Source organism: Branchiostoma floridae, chromosome 9, assembly GCF_000003815.2.
Source record: "Branchiostoma floridae strain S238N-H82 chromosome 9, Bfl_VNyyK, whole genome shotgun sequence".
NCBI lineage: Eukaryota > Metazoa > Chordata > Leptocardii > Amphioxiformes > Branchiostomatidae > Branchiostoma > Branchiostoma floridae.
In genome coordinates this window covers 18,319,126-18,334,250 of record NC_049987.1, presented here as the reverse complement: position 1 = coordinate 18,334,250, position 15,125 = coordinate 18,319,126, and the positions used below count along the sequence as shown (strand labels likewise).

At 39.3% G+C, this 15,125-nt stretch overlaps 1 long non-coding RNA gene across 1 annotated transcript; it reads left to right on the top strand.

The window, feature by feature from the left end:
* The first annotated feature begins 7,398 nt into the window (after positions 1-7,398).
* LOC118423367 lies at positions 7,399-14,816 on the top strand. Its single transcript, XR_004832041.1, has 2 exons — positions 7,399-7,966; positions 13,495-14,816. It is a non-coding gene; the product is annotated as an uncharacterized LOC118423367 (long non-coding RNA).
* Positions 14,817-15,125: the final 309 nt, after the last annotated feature.

Below are 15,125 nucleotides of genomic sequence, written 5' to 3'. Positions count from 1 at the left end.
ACTAATAACTGTGCCAAGTTTCATTAATCTCCTGCTATGGGAAATGGGTCAGGGACATTACTTATTGAATGCCCCTCGTAGTTGTTTATTCAACAGCCGGTGGACATTACTCCTCAGAACCCAATTAAAGTACAGAATACAGGATAGATTATGCGGATTTGTAAGAATATGCGTATGAATACAGGTACATGTAATAGGTACCATTTAAACTTATGGGTTTGACTTCGATGTCATGTACAACAAAACAACAAGAGAAAAATGCACGCCTTTTCACTAATGTTTCAAAATTTCTCTTTAATTTTTGGTTAATGGCAGCAGTTACTACTTGAGACAGTGTTCCTTCACTTTTCTGATAGCTCAAGTTAAGTTTGCACAAATTTCGAATTTCAGTTCACAGTGTCTCCGCGTTACCTTAATTTCCGCATCGGTTAACACTATAGATCTGTCTCATTGCATAGGCATACTGATACTAGACTAATAATGTGACGTCATTGCATCTCACAAACATGCTGCAATTCCGCATATTTATCACCGACGTCGCCAGTGCTGCTGTCGGCCATTTTGTTCGTTTTCCGAACACAAACGAGTATTCCCGATTCGCAACGACGTAGCATCTCGACGAATTTGCCGGAAAATCCCGACGTAACGAATTGACTAACATAATGTCATGTACCACATATTCGGAAATTATTCGTTAAATATGTATGTAATATGCGAATAACTTTGTGCCTATGATGATGAACATTATTTACCCGAATACAAGAACTTAAAAAGCTTTTTTGATGTGACCCATTTTAATTTTTGTGTAGTTAAACCAATTCTCCAAACATGTCAATGTAACTATCAATTTTTAGTAAACGTGTAAACAATATTCAGATTTGGGCAATAATGTTTTTTGCAGCACAACTAAAACGAGAGTACGGAGACCTCATACCCCATTCAGAGATTCATAGCTTTATCTTGTTTAATTGATTATGCAACTTATACGTCTGTTATTCGCATAATTTGTTTTATTCATAAAGGTTTTCTGAACCAAAAATACATATATTGTACTGGCGGCGTCTTCTCGTTTGGCAAAATTTCATGTTTAACCCTCAAGCACCCGACCTTTTTTTGCGACTAAAATGACCGAGTGGGGACGAAACGGACCCCAAAATGTTTTGTTAATAGAATCTCATTTCCAATTCCTATCGGGGATCATTGTACATACATTACTTCGTCAATGTAAGAGGAATATTTTGACATGTTAAGGTGTTGCTAATTTTACCTCATTATCATAATTTATGCAAAAGATCAGCAGGACCATCTTTTGCACTAAACCTATTCTGACCAGAGAGGGGAATTTTGAGGTCCTCAGCAACCTTTATGTCGCATAACTCATGAACGACTAGTGCTAAAGCTACGAAACACGGTAATATATCACAAAATATTGTTAGCAAAATTCATTTGTCAATAAAATAATTATTTTTTTGGTTGCCATGGTAACTGAATTATGACAGGCATATTTTTGCCAAAATTTGCCAATTTTGATTTAAACAAGGTTTTCTTGGTAACCAATGCTTGTTTTCTTACAACAATAAAATTCTATGAAATTCAATGTTATTTTCATGATTCAAAATTTATAATCTATGCTAATTTCATGGCGTCATTAGTCAAAATCCAAGATGGCCGCCCTTATTAGCTAAATGACGTCATAATATCGTTATATTATATGGTGATGACACAGAAGTTTTAATGATAATTTAATTTGACATGTTTAATATCCTCTGTAAGTTTGGTGGTGATACGATAATTAGTCAGAGAGTTAGACTCAAAAGTTTGTTTCAAAAGCTGCACTTTTTTGCTGGGGTCCGTTTGGACCTCAGACGGACTGATCACGAACTTTCTTTATAGCTTCCGCAGTATTGTACCAATTTTCATAAAAACTTAGGTGAAGGTATAGAAGATAGTGGCTGACAAAGTCACAGAAGGAATTTTTCTTCAGATTAAAAATGTTCAAATGGTACTTCAAAATTTACGCCTGGGGTCCAAATGAAACCCACTCGGGTGTTTGAGGGTTAAATCCTACCATAAATTATGCAAATGTATATCACAAGTATAAGTGGGGAACCTCACCATTTCCCACGTTGAAATTAAGGCCCTTTCTTAATTGATTATGTCAATTAGTCTCTTATTTGCATGATAAGTATCTGTTGATATTTCACGTGTATCCCTACATTTTTCACATGATTTAATTGTCAATATTTTAGTAGCCCTTGTTACCTTCCTTGGCATAGTGTCTGAATCTATTTCCCATTGCAGTGTGAGGAAAGCAGTCTCTAAAATGTGAATTAGTTGACCCCCCCCCCCCAAACTGCTTGTTATGGTCGCATAACACAGTTTTTATGGGCGACCCCCGAGGTCAAAACGAGTTCGGGCACGATAGAGCCATTCAAATGAATTATGATGTTTGTTCCGTTGGGTAGAATTTCGCGAATGAATCCTGTTCCCGACTACTTTCGTGCTGTGTCGGCTGCGGTATAGTGACCTCCACTGGGGGTCAAATCAAAGTTTCTTTTACAGCAGAACGAGCATACAAACTTTACCTCATTTTCAGATATTTTGTAGATTCTACCTTTCACTTCATCATATTAAATTCTTGTCAATTGCTTGTGCACCCTGCTTAAGATTTTGAGGCGTTGAACCTTTTAACTTTGGGGTCCTTAAGCACTTAAATCCCCTTAGGCGAAATATTGTGTCATGCCACCTTATCAGTCATATTTGGGACCGCATTTTCCCCATTGTTGTTCCAGCAGAGCCACCTAGTGGTTGGAAGCAGAATAACCAGTCTGGTCATGTTACAAAGAACTTCATTCAATACCCATTTATATTTTCCCACACATAAACTCAAAGCTATGATTTTGGTACTGTATTCTAAATTGGGGAGTGCGAATTAGATCATTTTTGTGTACATGTCTCCAATTCTTCTCTTCTTCTTTATTTCTGTTCAGTGTCTCCACCTGCTGTGGTTCGACCGAAGGAGTCACAACCTCAGCCGGCCGATGTGCCCTGCCGCCCGCGGGACCCGCTCTACGTCAGGCGGGTGGGACAGAGGTTCTGGTCTACCAAGCGGATCCTCGACTGGCAGAGACAGGCACTGCGTGCAAGAGAAAACCCAGAAGCAATTTTGAAGCCTGTTAGAGAATATGGCGAGGAGTTAAAATTCCAGAACGCTGAAAACGAAGAGAGTGATCGAAAAATCGGACATTACGAGAACGATGAAGAACACACTGCCAGACATTACGACAACGATAGACATTACAAGAACGATGAAGTACACACTGCCAGGCATGACAAGAACGATAGACATTATAAGAACGATGAAGAACACATTGCCAGGCATTACGACAACGATAGACATTGCGAGAACGATGAAGAATACAAATATTTCCAGTACGATAAAAATCACGGACATTACGAGAACGATGAAGAACACAAATATTTCCAGTACGATAAAAATCACGGACATTACGAGAACGATGAAGAACACAAATATTTCCAGTACGATAAAAATCACGGACACTACGAGAACGATAAAGAACACAAATATTTCCAGTACGATAAAAATCACGGACATAACGAGAACGATGAAGAACACACTGTCAGGCATTACGAGAACGATGAAGAACACACTGCCAGGCATTACGAGAACGATGAAGAACACACTGCCAGGCATTACGAGAACGATGAAGAACACACTGCTAGGCATTACGAGAACGATGAAGAACATTCCAACTTATCTATGCACGTCTATGCTGATTTAGACCAAGAATTTCTGGCAATACAAGATGCGATTCAAAATGCCTCAGCTGAGCCATTCTATGAGATGGACATCTCCCCTGCGGATGAAGAGCAAGAACAGCCATTCTACAAGATGGACGTCACCGCTGCCAAAGGCAAAGACGAACAAGAACAGCCATTTTACAAGATGGACGTCACCGCGGCCAAAGGCAAAGACAAACAAGATGAGCCATTTTACGAGATGGACGTCGCATCAGCTGATGGGAAAAACGAACAACAGCCTTTCTACAAAATGGACGACAACCAACTTGGCCAGCCAACATCAGATAACGTGTATGCGGATTTGGATGCTGAGTTTGTGGCAGCACAAGATGCGGTTTGCATGAGACACCGAGCCAGGGGTGACAAAAGGGGTGAGTAGTGTACTATCAGAGACCACGCGTATGTTTCCTTTTTCCTTTTCACTCTTTCTTTGTACCGAAGAATAAAGATTTATTTTGCTTACAGCGGGATGCTAAAATAGATTTTAGCGAGGGGAGATATGTGCTGTTTGTCTTTGACCTTGTTTTAGAAATCGGTACCATGTCTTTTGGTCTGTGTACATCTCCCAAACCGCAGTAAGAAAGTGTATTTCACACGGACACATCTTGCCCAGTGTAGCCAGGAATCAAAAACCGAAATGACGTACATTTTGATCCAGTCTCTGCTAGCTTAAATACTAGCTGTAATATGACTATTGATAGGTTAAGCAATTTTACAAGCAAAAGGATTATAAAGATATTATTATAATTTGTAAGAGAATTCTAAAATCATCATCATATATAACGTTTCTAAATTTCCATTGGTGTAGAAAGCGGAAATAGATGGAAACGAGTATCAAATACATTTGTATATAATTTTCTTCTCATATGCAGCATCTCGTACTAACCAACACTAAAATTGATTGTGACTTACCCCAAATTTTCGGCCGACTCCGTCAGCCTTGTTCACGGAATGGACCCGTCTACTGTAGCTTTCGGAATGTGACGTCGGAGACACGTGACTGCAGCAGAAGGTCATAAATGCCAGATAGCCTGTGTCGCCCTCCGTCTCTGTTTAGCGATGGACGGTGGGCGCGGATGTACACGGCATTTACGACCCTCTGCTGCAGTCATGTGCCTACGACGTCACTTACCGGAAGCTACAGTCACAGTCAGACGGGTCCATTACGTGAGCAAGGCTGCGGAGTTGGCCAAAAATTTAGGCTAAGTCCCAATCAATCTATTGTTGGTCAGTAAGAGTCTACTTTATCCATACAGTCATTTACCAACACAGGTGAACTTTTATGCTTAGCATCTCGTTTGTTTATCAACAGTAGGTGCTGAAGATGACGACCCGAGGTGCAGTCAGAACTGCCGTGAGTTCTGCCGGTCCCTTCCAGGGCGCGTGTTGGCTGTCTGTGTTGGTGTCGTCATTGCCGTGACTGCTGCAACAGTGGTGGGTGTAATCTTCAGCCAACACAGCAGACTGGGATTCCACAACAACGACAACATGGCGGTAAGTTCTCTCATCAACCGGTGGTTTATTGCAAGCCATAGAACACACTAGTTTCTCCTGTCGATTGGACAGATGAGGGGGCAGACAGGCTGTTTGCCTGTTTGCCTGACCTGCACATGACTTTTTATGGTGAAAGAGGGATGTGCAATTCCTTCTCCACCCTCTCGTCTACTGGAGCACTAAGTCTCACAGGGGCAACTGTATGCAACGTGTGAGGCGGCTCCAGCAGATGCAGCTTTGTTGTTTGGAGTATCCGTCTTCTAGTAGTATTAATCTAAAGGTACTTTTGATACGCTAGGTTCGCTGAAACCTCAAAAAGCAGGATGGTGTTTACGAATCTTGTGTAGGTCACACATAAATGTTTTAAATGGCCAAAAGTATATAATCAAATACAATTAAAAAAGTGGTATCATTACCACTACTACTAATTATAATAATACTTTTTATTGCATGTTCATGCCCGTTTCTTATAAGTATTGTATATCTATATAGTTGAATAGAGATTGACGTTTACATTCACTGTACTGTTCATGCTTTATAATTCATTATCATGTATTTATTATTGTTGTTTTTAAAGTGCGAAACAAATAAACAAACAAATAAAGAATAGTCTACTAAGAAAGTAGGAGTAAGGAGGGTCATTTGAATTGTTGTGGCATTGTTATACACTAATGAAAATAGTTGTCTTGTGTGATCTTTTTTTATACCAGCTGGACCAGACAACATGTCCAACCACCTCCACAACATCGTCTGTGACGTCATCAGCTACCTCCCAGACAACAGGTAATACACCGTCCTCACGCGGTGGCCATGATAGATCAAAAACGAGTTCAATTAGGCAAACAAAAGACTGTAGTTCATAATTAGCAACCTATGAAAGCATGGTAAATAGCAAATCGACCATTTTTTTAAAAAGAAATGTTGCATGTTTGTCAAATAATTTGCATTACTATGGTTTTATTTTGCATCCCTACGTTACTCTAAATTGCCACATCGTATCTGTGCATAACACTACTTATGATATTCATTATTTGATCTTATATTTTGAATATTAGCATAATTTAGGAGAAAAACTGAATGGGAAATGAGTCTAATATGAATATTTGTGTTCGTTTGTCTTATTAACCTCGTTTTTCAAGCTGACTTGTTCTACTGAGGGGGATACTAACTTAGTCACGTTTGATACTGTGACACCTAGCGGTGGGAATTATGGTAGTTGATAGCTAATTTTAACTCTGAAAAAAGAAACTAAAAATAACTTATTGTTTATCACCCTTTCTTCAGATTGGTGGCCTGAGTGGACAGTCTACATCAGAGAGTATTTCCAACAGAACAGTGATGCCGCCACGGGTTTGGAAGAGCGCTATCCTTACAATGATGTTGTGATGTCCCTGCTGGAAAGCCGGCTCTTCTGGCCCTGTGTGTGTCGGTACTGGAGATTTGAAAAAGCGCTCCCGCACACATTGACAGATGCTGTAGCCTTCTGCATACAGTACGGAACTTCAAGTGAGTACATGGAGTCACACGGCTTCTCCACATACGCAGAGTTCTTCTCGGCTATGCTGGACGCATTGGAGGGGCTGCCAGACATGACAAAGCCTCTTCAAAACGTCAAATATACGTCATATCTATCGTTGTCGGCACGTGCTCTTTCTGACAATGATGTTGAGGCTCTGGTCAAACTTTTCCCATACATGAGAGAAATACATGCACTTCATCTGTCCCACTGTGGACTTTCTGCAAAGGCAGCAGCTTTAATGGCCAAACAGCTTCACCTGCTACACGCACTGAAAGGTTTGATCATTCAAAGTAACAGTATTGGAGATGAGGGAGTGGAAGCGATATCAGATAAATTTCCTCACCTGAAAGAACTCAGGACCTTAAACATCGGCAAAAACTCGATAACAAACGCTGGTGGAAGAGCCATGGCCAAAAAGCTGGGTCACTTGCAGGAGCTACAGAATCTTTACCTGACGGGAAACGAGCTGGCGCTGAGTCTCTCCTCACTGGCAAAGGCGTTTGTCAACATGACACGACTGGAATCTGTGCGCATGTGGCCTGTCACGTGTAGTGCGGCACCCGATACTGTTGTCATTAGCGTTTCTTGTCGTTAAAAATGGGAAATTATTAGGCGATAGTGTCGGGTATAGATTACGATCCAATGTTCCAGATCGCTGTCATTAGCGAGAGTTGTCGGTGGTAGATTAAAAAGGGGCTGCCGCGCAATGCGTGATGGGAGTCGAGCAGACCAGCTGATTAGCATGATCAAAATGGCGGCCCTTTCGTAGCGATAGCCCGGTATCCAGCCGTATATAGCTCCTGTTCTCTCCGTATTATAGCTCCCGAGCACTGTCCCGAGTCTCTTCTGTTCTCTCCGCAAATGGCAGGTGAGACTTGGGAGCTACAATATGGCTGGATACCAGGCTAGATATAGCCTATGTGCGATGTAAAAGCAAGTACGCGTACAACGGTCGTTTATATTTCAAAAGATTATAGCTAGCATCTGTGATGATAACACCAAATTGATACTGATAGGAGCCATAGTTTTGATAGTTGCTTGGTGGCACGAGGTAGATTCACAGCGGTAACCAGAAAATCTCGGCGTACAATTACGGCTGTCAACGTAACGCTCCCGGTTCCAGCCTTACAGGTGAGTTATAACGTTTACATCATCATCACAATTAATGCACAGTGTGGCTGTGTCTCTAAAATTGAACTCTTGTTTTCCTTATAATGATCGCCGTGAAGATGTCACTGCAGATAAACGTTGTTTTGATTAAAGTAAGCTCCCATATATAAACTAGACCGTCAGTATTATGTGTCATATAATTTGTTACGGTTATAATATTTAGTACTTATGTTACGTATGCACTGTGACTTTTTTGTTGTTGAGAAATTGACAAGATTATTAACTTCAAAAAAAGTCTTTAGATTCTATTGGTTAGTCTATATGAAAGATATATCAGCTACAATTTACAATATGCAGAATGTAGTATTTCTAATTTGTTTACCTGCTCCTAACCTGTAAATGCAGAAATGTTGACGCAGTGGATTTATGTTTGCGGTTTTTGTGGTGGTCACTTCACCGCGAATTTAAAACCATTGCAAACATTTTTTCATGGCATGGTGCTACAGCGAACTTTAAACCACAGCGAAATGTCCTTTTCCCTGCTACCATGAAATTTAATCCCAGCAAACTTAAAGGCATGTACAACATATACTATAACTTATACGTTGACAACCGTTGTGTGTGCAGTGGAACTTTTTAGTTTAAAAAACTTTAATGATCACCAGTGCAGGTATGCAGGAAAAACTGTGATCCCAAATACAAATTATTATCATTATGATTCAGGTACTTTAGTATATAAGCTGATGTCAAGAACACATTTAGGGTCAATCTCAATTGCATCTCCATCTCTCTAGACCAGGTACCATCAGTGCCTTACACTCGTTGCTAAAAAATCAACTTTTTGCAGGGCAGTGAGTGTAAGGAGCCCCAGTAGTATTGATGGTATGGTACCCAGGCTGTAACCACCACGCTTCCACAAAAGATTCAAATTTCAATGATGGCTGAGCGGGAAGGTGGGGAATGTTGGGAGGCAAATAAAGCTGAGACTCGTGTTTTCCCACTGATACCAGTAAAGATGTCTACCAGCAAAATTTGCTGCTTGAAATACATCTAGGAAATATACGCAGCATATAATAATTTCATAATATTTGGTGGATTTGGTGAAATTTGGGTCAACAATATGTCCTTCAATACCATGTCCCTCCATACAAACTACAAAATGTCCTGCTTCTGCCTCCGCATCTGGTGCTTGTATGTGCAATCTATCATATGGTTCACACAACATCCTTGATTGTAAAATTCTAGCTCACTGAATCAAAATGAAAATTTAACTAAATTTCATGTGTTGTCAGCCTTTATCTATTAAATAAAGCATAATCAAGACCCCCATGTAGACCCAAGGCCTCTTTTAATAGTATTGGTGCTGTCAGTTTCAACTTCAAGTTTCAGATTATTGGCACACACATGTAGTCATGTACATTGTCCCTTAGCTGAACACAAACAAGCACACATGGCACACACATCCCACACATTTATAACACCTTTATAATGGACATGTCTGGACCCTGGAGTTGGATGCTAGATTTACAAACTGGTCTTACTCTTACTCTTAGCTAATTTTCATTTTCATTTACTTTCAGGGACAACATCTTAAGTATCAATATGGCAAAGCACAAAGCAATTAAAAAATCACTGCTGCTCAGGCTCAAAAATCATGATCACAGCCAAACATGAATGTACAATGTATTACGTGTAGTGGACCTCTGGAAAGAGCGGCTAAGGCCGACAGGTAATTTTCACTAGTATAAATAAAGGTCATTCATTCATTCATTCATTCATTCATTATATACAATTATGTACAAATATTAAAATATTAAACGCAACATAATTACACCTCGTCCCGTCTCAAATGTTTCTGGCACAACCATCCTGGGTTTCTGTTACATTTCTGCACACAGCATAACTACACCTTGTCCTGTCATACTCATAAACGTTTCTGGGACAACAGTCCTGTGTTTCTGTTACAATTCTGTACACACATAGTTACACCTTGTCTTGTCATAAACGTTTCTGGGACAACAGTCCTGTGTTTCTTTTAGAATTCTGCACACACATAGATACGCCTTGTCCTGGTTTAAACTTTTCTGAGGCAACAGTCCTACATGTTTCTGTTACAGTTCATTCATTCATTCATGCATTCATTCATTCATTCATTCATTCATTCATTCAATCATTCATTCACACAACACAAAAAATGGGGACAGAAATGTTGCCCCTCCCCTCGAAATACCACCTGCATATATGCAGCTTTTACTTCCTAAATTCAGAGTGGTGCAGGTAAAATTTGTCTGGTGCAGGTAATTCTCAATGTTACCTACACCAGTGCAGGTATGCAGAATAATGTAATTCAAGCCCTGGCTGACTATGATGAAATTAAGTCACCCACAAACTTTTCTCCCTCCCCTTCAGTATAGATTGAGGTAAGTGAAAAAATTGCAAATCCCCCCCCCCCCCTGCAAAATGGGCCATTCTGAACCACCCCAGTGCCAACATGATACATTATAGCCTGGTACTCTTATCCAGTTAAGTTTTAAACTGGTACAAACCCCAAAACAGGAAGTAGAATACTCCACTGAACAGATTTCTGCAGCAAAATTGACCATTGCCCATTCACAACACAAATTAGGTTCAGGTTTAGATTTGGACCTGGACCTGATCCTCTGGACCTGGAACGTACATGAACCTGAATTTTCTGTTCCGGTACTAGAGTACCCATCATTACTACATGCCAACAGAACCTAACCTCTCTACCAGACTCACTATGCTGGCTATCAATCTCATATACTAGGGAGAGTAATTTGCCAAGGAAGTTATGCTACCAAAGGAGTTTGTAGACCTTAGCGTGGACTGATTCCACTTGCTGATTTCCCTGATCTTTTGCTTAATTCTGCTATTCCTTTTTCCCATAAGAAGGGCTTAGGCCTGGTGGAGGCTAAAAAGAACCCCTTGCCAGTATTTGTGTTGCGTTCAAAATGGACAATTTTACCTCTATCTAGCAAAATGGACCATTGACACGATTGTTTTGAATATCACCCATTCACAAGTTTTCACATCAACAGGGACATGATGTGCATACCACAGTATATTATGACAGATACAAATTGTAATGCCTGTACAGGCTGTACTGAATGCTGACTGTGTGGAAGTTATACACATAAGTTAGTTGTGTGTGGAAATTATACACATAGAGACATACACATAATTTCAGTCTAAAACAACGCCTTATATTCAGAACTTTGGCAAAGGAAGGTATTCATTACAGGGATAAACAAGTCCACTAGCCCTATTGTCCCGGGCAAGTGAAAGTGATGGTCGGGCAAGTGCATGTCCTATCCCACTTGTCCGACGGGCAAGTAAGATTTTTCAATGAGTGCAATTTTTTTATACTTGCCACTTTTCAGTCATGGCATCAATGAAGCATTGGTCAACAAAGAAAAATAGAGCCAATAACAAGAATTCCATTGATGAAAGTAAAAATACATGTCATTTATTAAATTTTGGGCAAGTGGAAAGTTGGTTCGGGGAAGTTAATGTTCTATGTACTTGCCCGATAGGACAAGTGAATTTTGAAAAACTTGTCCAACCCTTTGTATAATTTACTATAAATGTGCCATCTAACTCAGGCTGTTGCTTCTTTATGTTTATTACTAGTAAGCTGTGTATTAGTGTCTTCACCCCAGACCTTTTAAAAAAGTTATTTTTATTTTTTTCGACCCGTCCAATTTTTTTCTGGAAAAAATCCTAGAACTTAGAACCAAAAAAAAATTGTATATAAATAATTGCCCTTTGTGAATGCCCCTCTTATCATTTATGAGTGTATCATGATTATACATTAATCTTTCTAAAAGTTGGAACTTGAATCAGTATCTCATTATGTATTAGAAGGCCTAGGGGAAAATGTTGTGTTTCCTGATTCTCAGGTACCTACCCTAGAAAAACCTGTCAATCCTAGACCTTTTTTTGGTGGGCAGTGGAGTCACATTGTTTCCAATTTTTTATTCAGCCTGCTTCCCATTGAAGTAAAAACACTGCTTGTCCTGTACATGTATAAGGAAGGATAAATGTAATATCAATAACATGGTATGCACAAAATAACAGTTTGACATTGGAAGACAAGTGTCCTCATGCAATTCAGTTTACTAGTACTTTGTTCAACTGTATTGTAATATGTCACACTAATTTGGGCCAGCCTTAAAAAAGCCTAAGAAGAAAACAGACAGTCCCTACCTACCAAGTCCAGCCTTGTCAAATCCAGCCGGCAGCCGGCTATTTTCCCCGCCTACTTTACATTTTTCAGCCGCCTACTTTTGTTACAAAATCCCCCAGCAATTTGTCTTGATAAATCTCTGGCAGTTTTCTGATAGCTTACTGGGTCTTCGGGGATCTGAAAACTGTCATTTTGACGAATGTCCCACATGTGTATTAGGTTTTCTCTGTTGTTTACATTATCTGAGCTTGCAGCAGACACTGCCACCACACCTCCAAGGAGGCGGAGTTCTAATATCTGGACCTTTGAGTGCATAGGCCTAGCTCTGTGTGCCTGTGACTATTTTCTGGACTATAACTAGAAACACAACATGCCTGATTGTGGATGGATTCTTTCACAAAATGGTAGAGGTTAATTCCAAGATATAAGCTGACAAGAAAAGTTGCCCAGAATACACCAAAAACCATGTTTAGGGGTCTAAATTTACAAATTTTTCCTGGGGGAGGCCCCCCAAACCCCCCCTACAGGAGGGGGGCAACCCCCCTCCGGTACCTACCCCCTGCTCGCCACTTCGTGGCTCGCTGCAAGCCGCAAAGCGGCTTGCCTGCTACTTTCAGATATTAGCCTACTACTTTAAAAGTTTCTGACAAGGCTGGTTGCCAACCCTACTTTTTTTCAGGACTGAATCAGGAAACACACAATTTTCCCCCTAGGCAGGCCTAAGAAAAAGCAAGGCTTGGAGCAATTTACTAAGTACTATTAGTAGGTTAAACCTGTCTTTCTGTGATTAAACAATAAGTAAAGAAATACAGGGTGTTGAGCTACATTAAGAATTATGTCCCTTTTGTGCTATATGTCTTTTAGCAGTTAATATACATTTTGTTCTAAACAGCTAAAGAAAGTTATACTTTCATAACCATTTTTGTAATGTGTGTTAACACATTACATTCAAACTATTAACTTAGATTTTACACTAATAATGAATTAAATATTTATCTAATGTTTTGAAATGTTGGCCACTCACACATTGTGTTTATTATCATGTTATGGCTGTAACTCAGATTCAGATTCTTTTAAAATCATGTGTATCATTCACATAATAAAAGACCTAGTAGTCATTTACCACACTGCCATAAGAGTGAAAATTGTGATTTCTGTTATTTCCCATGAAGAGCTAGCAGTATCTTCAAAGTTATATCTACAAACTACCATTTTGTCTGCTATCTAAGCTTAGAGTTCAGGTCTTTGACATTATTGCCTTGACCCATTGAATGATCATTTTGATATCAATTTCACTTGTACATGTTTAAGTAGGGCTGAAATTTTTCTCTTTATATCACAGGTACCAGACTCAACACATGGCCAAACCGTTGATGCATATGAGGAAAGCAGGCATACCGGGACCAGTCTCCTTGCCTTTGGGACCAAAGCCGATATGGAATACCCCGTGTTGTATTTTATTTATATCATGCCAACCTGAGCAAACTCAAGTTTATTGCTAAAAAGAACAAATGACGGGACAAGAAGCTGATGATCATGCAGCAGCGGATTACCTGTTTCTACATAGAGGAATTATTCAGTAACACCAGCCATGTCCTATTTTTTAATGCAGTGTGGCTTAAACAATATGTCTCATCGTCCTCATCGGTCCCTTGACCAGGGGTGGTCGTGGGAGCATTTTGCTACTGAGCAAATGAACAATTAGTCTGTAAAAAGTTAAACTAGTAGTAGTAGAGTTGTACATACAGCTTGTATATAGAAAGATTTTTTTTGTTATTCTGCATGCGCAGTGTGCTGTGTTTGTTATCATGTTATAATTGCTGTAACTCAGATTCAAATTCTTTTAAAAATCATGTCTCTTTGGATTGAAGATATAGTACTAATAGAGTACATTGAGTAGAAAATGTTGAGGCTAATACAGGTTGTATCTGTTTTGCATGTTAATTACAACTAACTTGTATTATACATGATGCAGAGAACTTTCTAATGTTCTGTGTTGTATTAGATATTCCATGCATGTAACAGCCTTTGCATGTAAGGTAGCTATGGGGAAGGATGGATTAGTTGTATGTTTCAGATGCTCATCCAAAAATATTTAGGTATATGGGCAATTGCTGATGACTTTCAAAACACCAAAACACAGCGTTGGAGCTAAACTGTACAACTGTACATGTATGAGGTCACTGTCAATGTCAGATACATGTGATGAGACCTAGTGCGAGTCTTCCTATGTAATCTTGACATAAGTACATGATGATGGGGAATAACAGGAATAGGAAATTGTTTAAGAAGCTTTTATTTTGTTTTTATTTTGTATTAATATTCTGGGTAATCTGGATATTTCCATATTAGTTTATTACATAAATTTGCGCGCCTGCTGAGAACTGTACATTCCACTAAAAGGCCAGAAGTTGTATGTGAATGAAGCTAACTGGAATTGGGATTAATATTGGGTTATTATGATCTGTACAGTGGCCTGGAAGATTTTTACAAAGTATCAACTTTGTGAGTATTAGCTGTAAAGGTTTAGAAGATTTAGTGTTTGTCCAAAGTTCAATATTGTATTTGTTCAAAATCAATCAGTAGTTTCTTATATCATACAAATAGATAAGTGCAAACACAAAGGATTATGAATTTGCAATAAAGATTATTACTATAGTTGCATATGAAAGTTGTCGGTCGGTCTTATCTATTTGTGGGACTCTGTTTTGTCAAGCTTTATTTCATTGTTACGTCAAGTCATCATGAAATAAATAGTGGACTTTGAAAAAGCAACATCTGCTTAATGAGTTTAAGTCCATAGTTTTTAGGACAGGGAAGCAGCCATAGTCAAGATTTCTTAGTAAAGGAGGAAACAGATGTTTTTGTTTTGACTTATCATAGTGATGTAAGGTTATATACAGCACTCAAAGAAAGGCTACCATATGCATAGTTATGAAGTTGTCATGTTTTGGAAAAGTTATATTGACATTG